General features: G+C 44.0%; 1 protein-coding gene across 16 annotated transcripts in view; it reads left to right on the forward strand.

The window, feature by feature from the left end:
• FHIT (fragile histidine triad diadenosine triphosphatase) overlaps positions 1 to 16,081 on the forward strand; it is a 1,114,957-nt gene that overhangs the window by 682,663 nt on the left and 416,213 nt on the right. The window lies entirely within an intron of this gene.

A 16,081-nucleotide genomic window follows, 5' to 3' on the forward strand; every position in this document is an offset into this window, starting at 1 on the left:
AACAGTGGTGCGGGCGCCTTTTGGCTTCATGCCTTTACATGAACAGAGAGCGTTTTGATTTGTTCTGCATTTCACAGCCCCTGTAGAGTCCCTCTCCATCTTAAATGGTAGTTTATTAAGATTAAGTGCTTTCTTATGTAGATGTATTGAAAGGACCTTTTGATTTGGTTTAAATTAAATTTGATTCAATTAAAATGTAAGGCGAGATTGAAGCACTTTTGCAAAAGGAAAATGAAAAGGGCTCTCTGAAAGGGAAGCAAAGCTCCAGCAGACATGGAATCAGAAGATTGCTATCAAGGAGAGAGGCCGGTTTTGAAAATTGGGTATGAGCAGAATTACCTGCACGTCAGAATTTAACCTTATGCTATCTGCTTGGCGTGCACAAAGGAGTGTGTCATGTGATTGTTACCCGAAGAAATTATCCAGGAGTGAGTGAGTGACTGGGTCAGACCAAGTATTGCCTTATTGGTATTCAGCACCACTGCTCTGGCATGAAGGAGAAAAAGGAACATGAAAGGGGAGATGAAAGGAGAGGAATGAGAGCAGGAAAAAAAGAGGCTTGTTTCTGTACTAAGAGCCCATTCTCTTTCTGTTCTGAATCCCCACTTCAAACTTGGCTGAAATCCATAAACCTGGCATGTGGTACGCTCCCCAGACAAGGCAGCGAAGAACCCCGGGTAGCGTTTGTGGGGTACAGAGACTCCTGCTAGTCCCCTCAGAAGAAGACATTGAAAATGAGCCGAAGGGGCCTGAGCATGACATCTCACCCCAAAGAGGGCGGTTAATTCTACGGAGGGATTTGGTGGTGGGGCGATCGTCTGTGGCTACCACATCCTGCAAGTTTTCCAGGACCTTATTTCTGACCTTTGGGTACAGTAGCAAGTTCCTGAGCCGTCTCCTTTATGGAGATTTCTCTGTCTGAGCAAAGGGGGAGGAAGAGCCCACTCACCACTGTGTCTTATGGGAGAAGGATTTGGAGATGAGGGGAGAGTCGGCTGTTTTCTTGTCAGCGTAATATCCTCAGTGTTCATGTGGAAGTGCTGATAATTTTTCAGCCCTTTGTGCCTCTGTATTTAACAGGTTAATCCCAGAGTGATATCTTCCCTCATAGGGTGTGTCTAAACTACATGGCTCCGTCAATGGAGCCATGTAGATTAGGCTGATTGGCAAAGGGAAACGAAGCCGTGATTTAAATAATCATGACTTCATTTAAATTCAAATGGCTGCCGCCCTGAGCTGACATAGAGCTGATCAGTTGTTTGTCGGCTCAGCGCGCTAGTCTGGACACTCCCGCGCCGACCTGAAAGCCCTTTATCGACCTCCCCGTTATGCCTCGTAGGATGAGGTTTACCGGGGAGGTCGATAAAGGGCTTTCATGTCGACAGGGGAGCGACCAGATTGCCCGATCTGCCGACAAACAGCTGATTGGCAGAGCAGGGCAGCCATTTAAATTTAAATGAAGCCGCGATTATTTAAATTGCAGCTTCATTTCCCTTTGCCGATCAGCCTAATCTACATGGCTCTGTCGACGGAGCCATGTAATCTAGACGTGCCCATACAGACTAGTACTGTAATTCCATTGAGTTCAATGGTGGTGAAGGGCCCTTTGGATTACGAATAGGGTATTGGCCTCTTGCCCTTACATTACAGCCACCCTCCTGTTGGGCGAGGAAATTTGACTGGATTCCTTCCATATATCAGCCCTCTTCCTAGATGTGCAGGAATGTTTGCTGTTGGATGGCGGGTACTTTCTCCTTCCTGGTGCTGACCTCGCTGCCTTTATATTATGATTTCACCACATTGCTGGAGCACCTACGAGCCCTCATCATGGACAGGGATGCAGGCCCACCGACAGCAGGGACACAGGCAGGCAAAGGAGGAAACTGCCCTATGGACCGGTGGTTAGAAAGGGCCTGGTGCTCATCGCTGCTACTGCTGCAGCTGCTGTGACGGCAGCCAGAGTCCCAACCTTTTAAATGGCCGCCAAAGCATCACATGATGTGCGCCAAGTGGCACTGAGGCTGCCGGGGGTAGGTTAGACCCCGCCCCTTCCACCTGAACCCCACTGCCAGGAGGCCATCGCGCTACACGACCTAACCCAAAAGACATCCCAGTCCTGTTTTCCAACAAACAATAAGTCCAGAGCTAGAAAGTGGAGGCGGAGAGGTGAGGAAACAACGAGCGTGTTTATCTCCATTGTACTGGCATTTAAAGTACTTAGACAAGCTCTTCTATTCCATTAGATGCTTCATCACTGTGATACTGCCCAGGGGACAGGCTGGATTGCTGAACAGCTGTCCCCCCTCGGCTCTCCCACCTGGGGTGCCTTTTATCCTGCTTTGCTGTGAGAGCAGCCACCCCTCCACACAGGCTCCCACATGTAACTGACTCCGAGCTCTACCGTAAGACTGCTACAACCGGCCTCTCTTGAATTACACTGCAGGCCCACACCAGCAAATTCCCAGGACCAGACTTTCCCCCAGAAACGTGCATCTTCTTCTGCCTAGCACCCCTCTGAACAATGTAAGGGTGTGTCTAAACTACATGGCTCTGTCGATGGAGCCATGTAGATTTGTTTGTTCGGCAAAGGGAAATGAAGCCGCGATTTAAATAATCGCGGCTTCATTTAAATTTATATGGCTGCCGCGCTGAGCCAACAAACAGCTGATCAGATGTTTGTCGGCTCAGCGCGCTAGTCTGGACGCTCCCCTGTCGACATGAAAGCCCTTTATCGACCTCCCCGGTAAACCTCATCCTACGAGGAATAACGGGGAGGTCGATAAAGGGCTTTCAGGTCGGTGCGGGAGTGTCCAGACTAGCGCGCTGAGCGGACAAACAGCTGATCAGCTGTTTGTCGGCTCAGCGCGGAAGCCATGTAAATTTAAATGAAGCCGCGATTATTTAAATTGCAGCTTCATTTCCCTTTGCCTATAACCCTCATCTACATGGCTCCATCGATGGAGCCATGTAGTTTAGACACAGCCTCTGTGCCTACGCAGTCTGTTGTGTCATTAATAGATAATGATAAATATAAACCTTCTTATTTCAAATGAATTTTCCCAAACACTTTAATCCAAACACGCTCTGCAGGGCAGCATTTCAGATTTTGGTGGGGTGCCAACCAATGTCTCCTGTAATCTTTTCCCCTCATGCAGATTTTTTCCAGTTATGTGTGGAATAATTTCTGTGCTCCGAGGTAGGTGTGAATGTGCACCACCTGTGGAAACAGAGACCAAGCTCTGGGTGCTCTGCTAATCAGCTTGGCAGCATTTGAATCTCTCCTGAGTGGTCACAGAAGCACACAGCTTACAGAGAAGGCTGGTGCCAACCTGTGTATGCTGCAATAATGGAGGGGCAGAATGAGGGCACGGGGGGCAAACTGTGACAGCAGCAGCTTCCGTTGAGTTACTGAGCATGCTCAGCACATGTCAAGCAGGAAATGGGGGGGAGAGATAACCAACCTTCTTGTCTGTCCCTCTCCTTATACCGCTTTCCAGGTGCTCTTAAGGCACTTAAAAACTCTTTTTTTGGCAGATAATTTAGCAATTTGCTGACATGAGCACTGTATCTAATCCCTATATAAAAGGAGGAAAGTTCACTAAATTCTAGCTCCACTCAGCTCTAACATTAACATGTTCTGACATCTTGCAGCAAGTCACTTAAGGGACACTGGTTAGGCTTAAAAATGTAATGTGTATTCTCACATTGTTACTAACTCTGCTGGGAAGCGAGGGGGGAGGGGCATTGAGAGCGAATCTGGCAGGACTCCTGAGTTCTAGCTCAGCTCTGGGAGGGATATGGGATTATAATGGGTTCTAGCAGGGGGCAGCTACATCTGGGTTTTATATAAGAACCTCAGAATGGCCCCACTGAGTCTGATTAATTGACCATCTAGCCCAGTTTCCTGTCTTCCAACAGTGGCCAAGGCCAAGTGCTTCAGAGGGAATGAACAGAAGAGGCAATCATCTAATGATCCATTCCCAGCTTCTGGCAAACAAAGCTAGGATACCAGCCCTGCCCATCCCAGCTAACAACAATTGATGGACCCATCTTCCATGAACTTATTTAGTTCTTATGAGAGCCCTGTTGTAATTTGGGCCTTCACACTATCCCCTGGAAAAGAGTTCCACAGGTTGACCATGGAAAAATAATTTCTTTGGTTTGTTTTAAATCTGATTCCTATAAATTTCTTTGGGTGGCCGTCTTGTGCTCTTTAAAGGAGTAAATACCATTTCCTTATGCGATATTTCCTCACCAGTCATGATTTTCTAGATCTCTAACATATTCCCCACTTCAGTCATCTCTTTTCCAAGCTGAAATGTCCCAATCTTTTTAATAACCCCTCAAGTGAAAGCTTAAAAAACAACAAATAGTTCTGCAGCACCTGCGAGACTAACAAAAAATGTAGATGGTATCATGAGCTTTACTCTTAATAATTTCTATTGCCCTTCTCTCTATCTTTTCCAAATCTAGTCTATCTCTTTGTAGATGGAGCGATCAGATCTGCATGCAGCATTCAAGACATGGGCATAACATGAATGAATACAGAGGCAATATGATATTTTCCGTCTTACCGTTGATTTCTTTCCTAATGTTTCCCACTATTCTGTTAACATTGTTGATTGCCACTTCACGTTGAGCAGATGTTTTCAAGGAATGATCCACAGTGATTCCAAGAACTCTTTCTTGAGTGCCAATTTAGACCCCATCACTTTTGTATGTACAATTTGGATTATATTTTGTCACGTATATTACTTTGCATTTACAAACACTGAATTCCATCTTCCCTTATGTTGCCCAGTTACCCATTTTTGTGAGTTCCCTTTGTAACGATTTGCAGTCAGTTTTGGACTTGACTGTTCTGAGTCATTTTGTATTGTCTGCAAATTTTGCTACCTCATTGTCTCTCCCTTTTTCCGGATCATCTATGAATAATTTGAACAGTACCAATCCCAATACAGAACCCTGGAACACATTACTATTAAACTCTCTCCATTCTCACCATTTATTCCTACCCTTTGCTTTTTATCTTTTAAGTGGAGTCCCTGGCAATGTTTTCATGGTCAGCTAACAATCCTTCCATTAATTTAATGAGAAATCTTTTGTTATCTTAATTACCCTGCCACCCTTTCTTTATAAACAAACTCCATGTCCTAAAGGCAAAGATGGGAGCAGCACATCTCTGTTGTAATTCAGAGCAGTGTATGGGGGTTAGGCATAAAAACAGACCTCCTGTAGGAAGTTCAGAGGTCCTGCCTAAAGGCACCCAGACATACTGGTTTAGACAAGAACATAAAAACAGCCAGACTGGGTCAGATCAAAGGTCCATCTAGCCCAGGATCCTGTCTGCTGACAGTGGCCAATGCCAGATGCCCCAGAGGGAGGGAACACAACGGGTAACCCTCACGTGACCAATCTCCTGTCATCCATTTCCAGACAAACAGGCTAGGGATACCATTCCTACCCATCCTGGCTAATAGCCAGGGCTCGACAAATAATGCAATCTACTCGCCTATGGCGAGTGGATTGCAACCCGGGAGAGCTGGGTTCGGGCGATCTGTGCATGCACAGAACGATCTGCACACGCGCAGATCGCCAGACAGCGCAGCTGGTGAGCAGGGCTTGCCGCAGTTCGGTGAGCCCTAGTAATAGCCATTGATGGACCTAACCTGCATGAAACTATCTAGCTCTTTTTTGAACACTGTTAAAGTTCTAGCCTTCATCGCATCCTTTGGCAAGGAGTTCCACAGGTTGACACTACGCTGAGTGAAGAAAAACTTGCTTTTGTTTGTTTTAAACCTGCTGCCTATTAATTTCATTTGGTGACCCCTAGTTCTTTTAGTGTGGGAATAAGTAAATAAACTTGCTTTATTTCTCAAGAAAAAGTTATGAACGACACAAAGATCGTAAGTGATTACAGATAATGAGGCATAAGTCAGACTTGGTTACAAAAAAATAAAAGGTAAATTGCAATCAAATACCTAAGTTAATAAGCTAAGTGAATTCAAAGCAAAGGTTTCTCTCCCCACATGCTTTAGCAGTCTCACTGGCTGGAGTGCTTTCAGCCAGGACCTCTCCCCCAGTTCAGTGTTAATTCCTTTGTCTTTCCAGTCTTGTTGATGAAAGGGGAGAGATTTTGTGGACTTTTTTTTTTTTTTTAGCTCTTTTTAAAAACTAACCTCAGGTGACTGCCAGTCTCCGGAGATGGGAACCTCTAGCTGTTCACCTCTGTGATGTAAATTTCTCACTCTCAGTTTTTCCTGCCAAAGAATGGCCACTTAACTAAATAATGGCCCATTTGATTTTATTGGCACCAGTTTTCCTTTTGTCTCTGAAAAACTAGATTGTGGCTGTTTACTAATATTTAGAATATCTCTTAGTAACAGCATAGAATAAAATATAATAACTTTACATATAGTATTCAAAGTTTTCATCGTTTTTACATATAGTATTGCCACACATATTTTAACAGAACAATAACGATCAGCAAATTATGAGTTTTCAAATGCTATCTCATAAGTTATACTTCATACAAAATCCATTATCTTTTTTTTCAAGTGTGAAGATAGGGATACAGACTGTCACAATCACATTGCAACAAGGTCACCAGAAACCGTTTATTTGTTGTTGTTGAGTTGGTTTTAAGCATAACATTGACTCTTAGTGCTCATTTTCTGGATTGACAGCCCTGATGACTGAAATGGGTATCCAGACAGCACACTGAAAGGTGTCTTAGAAATCCATAACTAAGAACAGAAGCCTTTTTTTAAATCTGTGGAATAGATTCACTATGGGCAGAAAAACCTATACACACCACAGGCTGTGTCACGTATGTAAGATAACCCTGAGAAGGTCATTAAGTCTCCACGCCCAGGCTCAGCCAAGACTTCCAGTGGAGGTGCCAGGCGTGATAAAAGTTGGGAGGCATAAATGCTTGTCCATTAGGAATTGAACTTAGATGCCAACTCGTTATGGATAGGCCCCCTTATTGACTAATCGAGTAGTTGATGGAAATTCCATCAACTACTTGATTAGTTTATTAAACACTAATTAACATTCCTCGTTAAGATATTGATTTAAAAACACCAATAACAAGGAAATTTGAATCCTGTGGGACATTCCCTCCTAATTTAATTGACTGCCCTTGGGTATTGCATAATCTCAGTTATACAGAGATTACATGACTACTACAGTACAGTACAATTATACTACACATACATGACTATTGAATGCTTATTTTAACTTGGACTTTTCATGTTTTCCACTGGTAACGTTATTTAAATTTACAGTATCTTTATTGCTTGGTAGTGGGGTATAAGGGAATTTTCCTGAGCATGCAGGTATTTGGTGTGTAAACATAGTCTGAATTCTCCCAATTAAAAAAAAAAAGTCACATGGACTTTTAAAATGAAACCCTACTGAATGCTGAGTTCACTTGGTAAAGGGAAAAAACAATTAAGTTTAGGTTTAAAATGCAGCCACTAACAAATACATCTCAAAACAATTTTTTCTGTGCAGTATGTTGGGTTTGTAAAGTGCATACATACTCCTCTTAAGAGCTTCAATGGTATGTTAGGTGAACGTGCATTAAGAATAATAAATAGATTATGGTTAAATGCATTAGGTATTATGTACCCTAATATACAATATCTATTACTGTTAATTCATGTAGAAAGCCTACATTGTAATAGTTACAAAGGCATCCTTATGGGGCACGCTGTGGAGGCATATTAAAACAATACACAACCGCTTGCTTAAATTCGAATGGGTCCTTTGATGTACAGTAATGCTAGTTCCAAAATAGTATGTCTCTGATCCTACTCGGTTAATGGTACCCATTATATGATTTCAAGTTTAGCATAAAGGAAATCATAATCTCAAATTATTGCTAGTGTATATCCTATATAATATGCACATATACAGCTCTATTGCCTTGTATTTGGTCGTGTGAATTATTTCACAATGTAGCAGGTCAAATTAATCTCTGTATCGTTATTATGAGCGGTGAGGTAATGTTTCCTGGCAATATGAGGTTGTTAACTAGTTGGAAGATTTTTCACTGATTTTAAAAAGGAGTAGCTAGGTATGTTCCTTCTTAACAGCTGGATGCCAGCTAGACCAAATAAGTTAATGCATTTCAAGGATATGAAATGTCCAGAATCTTTGACCTCAATAAACGCAGTAACCCTTGGATAAAGAATTTTTCAATTACCGGAGACCAAAACTTGGTGGCTGGCATGAGGTCAGATACTATATCTGTTTTACCAAAGGAAAAAATGGGCAATGAACAATGCAGAAGGTTAATAAACAGCACAAATAAAAAGGATTCTATTTCACCAGTGTAATCCCTAGCACAATAGCGTATCTTAGAAACATAATGCTTAGAAGCTGTGATAAAAAATTAATCGAAAATCAGGTTGAAAGCAGAACTGAGGTTAAAAATGACAGAATTGATCAAGCAAACACAAAATCAAGAGTGCTTTTAAAGTTGCAAGAAGTTTATACCCTAAAAGGAAATATTATCGTATTTTCTTAGCTAATAATAATAATAATTAACAATATATTGTCTTTTGAGCATTTGAACACTGTAAATCCCCCCCCCCCACCCCCAAAGAATTCATCTCTTTACTATAGCACTATGAAGGAAACTTGCTAATCTTCATAAGTGATATTTTGTATCCTGATGTCATGTTATAGCTCAATTTCTGACTGACTTCGTTGAAGTCATACCTTTATTGGAGACTGTGTGAGGTTCTGGCCCTTAAAAATGACCCTTTGCATAGGGAGTGGTGTGTGTTCCTTTTGAAAGTCCGTTCAGTGTATTTCTTTTTACAGTCATTGCTTCTTGGCTGTTTGCTCCCATTTGTCTTAGCTGTACCACAGCAAGATTGAAAGTTCAAAAGGGCGTGTCAAAATTTAGAAATACGGTGATGCTCATAGTCGACTTCCAATCTCTCCTGCCAGATGAGATGTATAAACCTGTGTGCTTGGTGCTTCTCTTACACACTACACAATGTATGAAAGCTTTGATACGTTGTCAGCAGGAAGTTCCAAGTGAGAATTATTTGTCTTCCAGGAGGTATTTTCTGCCACCTGCTCTGATTTGGATGAGCTCAGTAGGACCAGTTCAACTTACTTAGGTTCAACTGGGCTTGGAAGAATCCAAATTTCATTTTTCAGTGGATATTATTGATTATTATTATTTATAAATATTTGAAGTGCTTATCAATTTAGATTTTCATAGTTGCCCACAATTATAATTTTGACGCGATTTATTTTAATGTACTTAAATTTTCTACAGCTATCAGAAATTAATGGGGAGATCAGACAATGTGAAACCATTCAGACACAACCTGTCAACATCAAATGCTCATATACACAGAACATTCCCTTAAATCAACAAATGATACCTGTTTTTACTATGCTGTTCTATTTGCAACAAGCCTAAATCTCCAGATTTTGCCTCTAATAAGTTTTCATACGTTTTTCTTACTTTGCCTCAGTTATTATCAATGGAAATATTTTTTCCTCCATTAATGATGTATGGCGAAATCAACATTTACCAATACATCTCTAATCCTTCCAAGCACAGATAGATAAAATCTATTTCTCCATTCTAAAAAGCAGATTTTCAGATATGTACTACAGGAAGCTGAGACTACTGACTCTCCATTTGTTCTTTTCTCCCCATTTGTTAATTTCCAGGGGGCAGTGCCCTGTGTGCTTCCCTATAGATGGTCTGCAGAGGATATCAGGAAAAGCACTGGGTATGTGCAGTGTACCAGTATACACCCTCCTCCTACCAGCAGATAGAATTGGAGCACCCTAATTTCCAACACAGACTGTTGGTGTGGGTTTGAAACTGGGGGAGATGTTTGCCCGTCCCTAATCATTGCTATCCTGATAAAAAATTGTGCTCCTTGGCCTGTGAGGACAGGACAAGAAGCAATGGGCTTAAACTGCAGCAAGGGAGGTTTAGGTTGGACATTAGGAAAAATTTCCTACTTGTCAGGGTGGTGAAACACCGGAATAAATTGCCTAGGGAGGTTGTGGAATCTTCATCACTGGAGATATTTAAGAGCAGGTTGGACAGACACCTGTCAGGGATGATCTAGATGGTGCTTGGTCCTGCTTTGAGGGCAGGGGACTGGACTTGATGACCTCTTGAGGTCTCTTCCTGTTCTAGGATTCTAGGATTTCCCTAAAGGTGGCAACTCTATTAATAATCAGACCCAGGCACAGCTGCGAGGTTTACAATTGCATTGCCATGTTAGCAGGAGGGTTTATTGGGTTCAGTGCTATCTTATACGATCTGTGCTTGGGGCTTTGGGCTGGAACCGTGAAGCATGCGGACACACATTATAGGGCTGGTGTGTGTTCACCCTATAGCAACAGATGTGGACACAGATTATACAGCTGGGCTGCCTGTCCTGTCCAGGTGACATTTTTCACTTTTCTCGCCTGATGGTTGTGACTAGCTTGCTGTTGTGTCTGGTTTTTCAGTGCGACAGCAGGGAATGAGCTCATGCGTGAGTTACCTTAGGAGCTAGCGCCATGAAACACGCTTGGATTTCTCATAAAGTCCTGGAACTGCAATGGGTTTGAGATAATTACACCGCTATTATGCTTGATTGCTTAAATATACTTTAAAGAATTCATAAACAAGCATAGGATGTTCATGAAATAATAATGAAATAAACATAGAAAATACACATTTCCATTGCAAATTTAGATTAGACACCTCCGAGTTGAGCTCATCATTAGTTTTGCTAAAATACAGTATAAGGAATATGACTATTTAGAAGCAATGTGCGGCACTGTATTTATTGGCCTACTCTTCCCTCTTTGCATCACTGTTTAACAGTCTCTGCCATGGCAAATGTGATAAGTTAACAAGTGTGTTTGTATCACTGCTCCTGAATGAGTGACTTGCGGAAGGTATTGGGCTTAGGGCCAAGTTTCACTGATCCTTGGCCACTCGTTCAATCAGAGCCCAAAAAGTATTAACAATGGCATCCCATCAGAAATATTTACGCCCATCTTGCATAGATGTAAAGGACTATCCCAAGGTGCCGGATCATGGAAAAGCAGCTTCAGTCTCTCTATTACTATGGCTTGCTAATGGAGTTCCCCTTTGAGCTCAAGTTCTTAAGACCATGGTATTATTCCCTGCATCGAGTTCAGCCAGCAGTGAGTGTCCATTCATTATGCAAACACCTCTGCTAGATAATCGACTGTCAGTTAAGCTCTGCCCTGGGGGCACAAAATGGAAGTCAAGATCATGTGTCGCCCAGCCCAGTTTCTTTCTAATCTATGGCAATTCCATTATGCCCGAGGCGGCAGCACCCAAACATGGAACACAGAATGTTAGCTCTCCGCAGTAGAACGTGTAGCGAGAAACCTCTTGAACCAAATTCGGTTTTAAAATTGTAGTAAAATTAGAGCCCGAAACACATACCTGGCCTGGGAGACGTGGGCTTGAGGCCTGAGACCTAGACAGCAATGGTTAAGACATTGCTAATGTAAAGCAAAGAGAGGCTCTGAGCAAGAGGCCAGCTGCTGCTTATAGAAGTTGGCAAGAACAGGGCTAATATTACAGTAACACTCATATCTAAGAGGTACTGAGCACAGGCTGTAAGCACATTCTGGAGGGGTCATAACAGAACACGTCATTAAGGAACATCGGGGTACCAACACACACCCCACACATCACAAGAGCGTAGCAACCCAGATTCAGAACAGGGTTTAAACTCACAGTGTAATAGATAGTAATTGAACCTTTTCCTATCGCACTGCCGCCGGGCCTGGCCGTGCAGCGCTTGGCCTCCCGCTGCCCGCCATGGCCGCGCCACGTGTGAGGGAAGCCGGGTGAGCGGCCACGTGCAGGGTTGGGCTCCATGCCCTGCTCACCAAGGGCACCCCCCCATGCAGCGGGGACCCGGCAGCCGGGGGTACTGGCCCGCCGACCTCTGCACGCTTCCTGGGCCAGATCCAGAGATCACAGTCCTGAGCCTTCCCGCAGCGCTTCCAGGTGGGGAAACCTCGCTGGCTGCTGCAGCCCAGTTCCCCCGGGTCCCAGGCCAGCGGCCAGGCTGCTGCTCGGTTGATCTCCTTTGTGGAGCCTTTCTAAACCTCCCTTGTCTGAGCAAAGAGGTGGTAACTAAGCAACAAAAGGTGGCAACATGATATGTTGGGAGGGTTGTGTAACTCAGTCCGTTATAGGGGAGTCTGCTGGCCACTATTATTGTACTTCATTTAACAATAAACCTGGCTGGGCGCATTCAGTCTTTATCTGATGTGTGGTCTTTGGGGCTCTCTCGGGGTGTGTCTAAACTACATGGCTCCATCGATGGAGCCATGTAGATTAGGCTGATCGGCAAAGGGAAATGAAGCCGCGATTTAAATAATCGTGGCTTCATTTAAATTTACATGGCTGCCGCGCTGAGCCAACAAACAGCTGATCAGCTGTTTGTCGGCTCAGCGTGCTAGTCTGGACGCTCCCGCGCCGACCTGAAAGCCCTTTATCGACCTCCCCGTTATGCCTCATAGGATGAGGTTTACCGGGGAGGTCGATAAAGGGCTTTCATGTCGACAGGGGAGCGTCCAGACTAGCGCACTGAGCTGACAAACAGCTGATCAGCTGTTTGTCGGCTCAGAGCGGCAGCCATGTAAATTTAAATGAAGCCGCGATTATTTAAATTGCAGCTTCATTTCTCTTTGCCAAACAAACAAATCTACATGGCTCCGTCAATGGAGCCATGTAGTTTAGACGTACCCTCGGAGTCTGCAGTGTTGACTACTTGCCCTGAGGAACACAACACATGTGATAGAGCACACGCGCATGCAGCTGACTGGTTATTGTCATTGATGGAGCGGAAGAGCTGTCAGAACAACCACCAGTAAATCCTACTACTTCATTAGCTTTTTAGCAGGACATGTGAAACTCTTGTCTATTCTTCAAAGAGAACTTTCTACTCCAACCTCAGGAAAAAAAGAGTTCCTGTGGGAATAGCCAGGCAACTGCCGGTATTTCCTCTTTCAAAATGTATCTTGAGTGATCTTCCAACTCCCCATACTTGGAGTCCTTGTCTCGCGCATTCTGCTCTGATTTCAGGTTGACAGGAGAGAGGCAGTGCTGCCTATGGGTTAGAGCACTGGCCTGGGACACAGGAGACATGTGGTTTTTTCCCACGGTTCTTCCACTGACCTTGGGCAAGTCAATTCATTTTTGTGCTTCCATCTGTAAAATAGACCAAGCATGTGATGCTCAGACCAGCATGCCCGATGCTCAGACCAGCATGCCCTCTGCCATGATCTGCCTCTTCCTTGTAACTCCTGGGTTTTCCTTTCTAGGGAAAACTGATTCCAACACGTCTGTGGGCTGGTTCAGCCCAGCTTCAGGATTTGGGTCTTGCTAGCCCTTGGTATTCTCACCTTCCATAGGCCAGGAGGGGGAACCCACATCCACCCTCTACTCTGGGTTTCAGCCCAGGGAACTTGTTTGAAGGTGGTGAACCCCATGTGCAGTGAGGTCTGTCTAGACGAGCGGTCAGCAGCCAATAGACAGGGGGATCTACTGATAGATTCTGGAGCCTCTGACAGGTGATCCTGTCTGGTCTGGCTGTGAGGCTACCAAGTGCTGGCACTTCAGCTGCCCCGCCCCCCCCCCCCCACTGCCATGCTGGTCCTGCCCTCTGCCTTGGAGCTAACCCCCGTGAACTTCTCCCTTGCTGTGCAAGGTGGGGAGGCAGAAGAGAAAGGTACTGATGTCACTGTTTGCCCTTCCCACCTGCCCCTGGACCGCATCTCTACAGTAATCAGGGTGCTTCCTCAGAGAAGAGGAAGGGAGTACGAGGAGGCGGGGCCAGGGTATTCGGGTTTGATGTAGATCCTGGATTGACGTAGATTCAAAAGGTTGGAGACGACTGGTCTAGACCCTTTTCTGTATCCTGGAGCTGCTACTACCATAGCCTGGAGGCAGGACTTTCTCAGTCTGTTCCCTGGCTGACTCTTCTGCCTGTCCCAAAGCATGGGGGAGCCAAATAGTCATGAACCAAAAAGCGAAAGGTCCTGTCCCGGGCCACCCATGCCAAGGAGGCCTGTATTCTACTCTGCCCTTCTAATTGTTTCAAGGCAAGCTGTGATTAGATTCTGGCCCCAGGCAGGCCTTACTTCCCAGGAGATCTGCTCCCTCTCCCAGTCAGCTACCAGGGAGCCTGGCTTTTCCTCTTGCATCTCCTCCCTCCTGGTTTGGCACCTACAGCACATGTAGCTGGGTGAGGCTGATGGCTCTCCTAAGCTCATGAACCCGGTCCGTTCACGTGTGGCAATGGTGCGATTCATCCCTATGAGGGTAGTAACATTTAATGCCTCGCAGAGCACTTTGCGGCCTAGTGATGAAAACGGCTACGTAAACGCTAAATATTATGTCATTTGATTTCTTTGGAAGTTTCAGACAGGGTCAGCATTTGCCTTTGGTGCTTATCTCAAGATCTCTTCACCTGCAAATATCTCTTAGATCAGACCCCCAAATCCACCTGTGTTTACCGTCTCGGTAATAGAAATGTATGAAATGGGTATCACTGAAGTTTAACCAGAGGCCTTAAGCATGACAGAACAGACCTTTACCATTTCAGCAAAAGGAGAAACATTTTCAGTGGGTAGCAGTAGTAGACTCTTATCCTCTGGACCACCTACTAGCTTTGCCTGGTGTGTTATATGCCCAGATACATTTTCCATTGGTTACCGATATTTACTACTCACATGTTCCTTCTTTGTAAATAAAGGAGAACGCCTTACCGAAAGGTACAGTAGGGTTATGGCGCCGAGTCAAACGCCTGAGTCTTGGAGCCAAAGAGTAAAAATCGCTTAGGCTGTGTCTAGACTGCAGGGTTTTTTCGAAAAAAGTAGCCTTTTTTTTAAAAAAAAACTTCACCTGTATCTAGACTACAGCCGTGTTCTTTCAAAATTAAATCGAAAGAATGCGGCTTTTCTTTCGACAGCGATACTCCTCATTTAATGAAGAACGCCTTTTTTCGAAAGTGCTCTCTTGAAAAAAGGCGTTCTTGAATACAAACAGGGCTTTTTCGAAAGAGAGCATCCAGACTGCTTGGGTGCTCTCTTTTGAAAAAGCGGCTCACTTTTTCGAAGGAAGAGGTTGCAGTCTAGATGCTCTTTTTCGAAAGAAGCTTTTTTGAAAGTATCTTTTGAAAAAGCCTCTTTCGAAAGAGGCTTGCAGTCTAGACGTAGCCTTAGAATCACAGTGCTTGAAAACAAAAATCTCAAGTCATTTTCCCTTACTGGAGCAATATTCTGTGTTTACTGTTCTCCTAGACGTAATGCTATGAAATTATTTGCCAACTTTAGGGGAACTTGGTGGCAAAACTGATAAAATCACGTCTTCCATTTAGTGACTGCTATATATCAGGGTGTGCTGCTTTTGTTTCACAGGATTTACTGAAAACTCTCTGGGCTCTGAAATTTAAATGAGCCACAACATTTTGAATTTCCTATGTTTAATAGGTCCTCAGGATAGATACTGTTATGCCCTGTTACTTTACATGTTGTAGTCAGTTACCAAATGGATCAAAACTAATCCGTCTCAGATCAAACCGAGAAGGTGCAGCGTTAGAAAAATATACGATCGATGAGAAGCTGCATTTGTTGTAAAACGAGCCACGTTTCGTTTTCATTTTGTCTTCAAATGTGACTCTTAATGGTTTATTTTTTCCCTTACCTCCAAAACCAAAAAGGGTTTAGCAAGTCAATGTTCATGCACTACTTGCCAAAGAATCAGAGGCAAAGTTGTTTTCCTCGGCCGTTGAACACAGAACTGTATGAGAACACGGAAAATGATATTATCCGTAGAACTACTTTGTCTGCTTCACTGTGGACCTTCTTCATGGAAACCTCTCCAGCTCCACTCCTAGCTGACTTCCAACTATTGTTGTAAGGAAAAAATACACACAGCCCCTCAACCTTGTCATTTGGTAAGATGGTAAGTTAACAAGTGAGTGTGGAACTGCTACCCCTGACTGGCTATGGATATGGAGTTTTTAGAACCCGTTTATACTGCTCTGGT

This window comes from Pelodiscus sinensis, chromosome 11 (assembly GCF_052426305.1).
Source record: "Pelodiscus sinensis isolate ZL-2025 chromosome 11, ASM5242630v1, whole genome shotgun sequence".
Lineage (NCBI taxonomy): Eukaryota > Metazoa > Chordata > Testudines > Trionychidae > Pelodiscus > Pelodiscus sinensis.